The following is a 1,146-nucleotide window of genomic DNA, read 5'->3' on the forward strand; positions in this document are numbered from 1 at the left end:
AACTCTATCTCTTCCTGATACCAATTGTGTGTCTGTTTATTGTCCTTCTTTCCCATCAATATGTCAATATCTGGAGTTGTGCGCAGTGGTGCACGCCTGTAATCCCAGCGCTTTGGGAGGCCAAGGCAGCGAATCACCTGGGGTCAGGAGTTCGAGACCAGCCTGACCAACATGATGAAACCCTATCTTTACTAATAATACAAAAATTAGCCAGATGTGGTGGTACATGCCTGTAATCCCAGCTACTCAGGAGGCTGAACCTGGGTGGTAGAGGTTGCAGTGAGCTGAGATTGCACTACTGCACTCCAGCCTGGGCAACAGAGCAAGACTCCATCTCAGAAAAAAAATCAGTATCTGCCTTGCTCACTCCTGCCTCCCCTTTGCTTATAGGCATGTGTAATACATAGTAGGTGCTCAGTATATATACACATATGAAACGCTTTGTGAATTTGCCAGTCTTCCTTGCTCAGGGGCCATGCTAATCTCTGTATTGTTCCAATTTTTGGCATATATTTTTGAATGAGTCAATTACCATGTATTCATCTCTGATAGATTTTGAAAACAAACTGGTTGCTGGGAATCCAAAGAACTGGATTGAGCAGCAGGGCACGGTGGCTCATGCCTGTAATCCCAGCACTTTGGGAGGCTGAGGCGGGCAGATTACCTGAGGTCAGAAGTTCAAGATCAGCCTGGCCAACATGGTGAAACTGCATCTCTACTAAAAATACAAACATTAGCTGGGCGTAGTGCTGGGTGCCTGTAACCCCAGCTACTCAGTAGGCTGAGGCAGGAAAATCACTTGAACCCAGGAGGCGGAGGTTGCAGTGAGCCAAGATTGTGCCACTGCACTCCAGTCTGCATGACAGCGAGACTCCATCTCAAAATAAATAAATAAATAAATAAAAATACAAAACAATTAGCTGGAAGTGACGGCCATCGCCTGTAATCCCAGCTACCTGGGAGGCTGAGGCAGGAGAATCGCTTGAACCTGGGAGGTGAAGTTTGCAGTGAGCTGACATCGTGCCATTGCACTCCAGCCTGGACCACAAGAGGGAAACTGTTTCAATTTAAAAAAAAGTAAAGAACTGGATTGAGGAAAAGACAGTCAACTCACGGAGAAGATGAGCAGAAGAAAAGCTTAATGAA

General features: G+C 46.1%; 1 non-coding gene across 1 annotated transcript; it reads right to left on the reverse strand.

The window, feature by feature from the left end:
• Positions 1 to 425: 425 nt before the first annotated feature.
• LOC116535225 lies at positions 426 to 529 on the reverse strand. Its single transcript, XR_004262102.1, has one exon. It is a non-coding gene; the product is annotated as a U6 spliceosomal RNA (small nuclear RNA).
• Positions 530 to 1,146: the final 617 nt, after the last annotated feature.

Source organism: Sapajus apella, unplaced genomic scaffold, assembly GCF_009761245.1.
Source record: "Sapajus apella isolate SASKATOON/1434 unplaced genomic scaffold, GSC_monkey_1.0 scaffold92, whole genome shotgun sequence".
In the NCBI taxonomy this organism is placed as follows: Eukaryota; Metazoa; Chordata; class Mammalia; order Primates; family Cebidae; genus Sapajus; species Sapajus apella.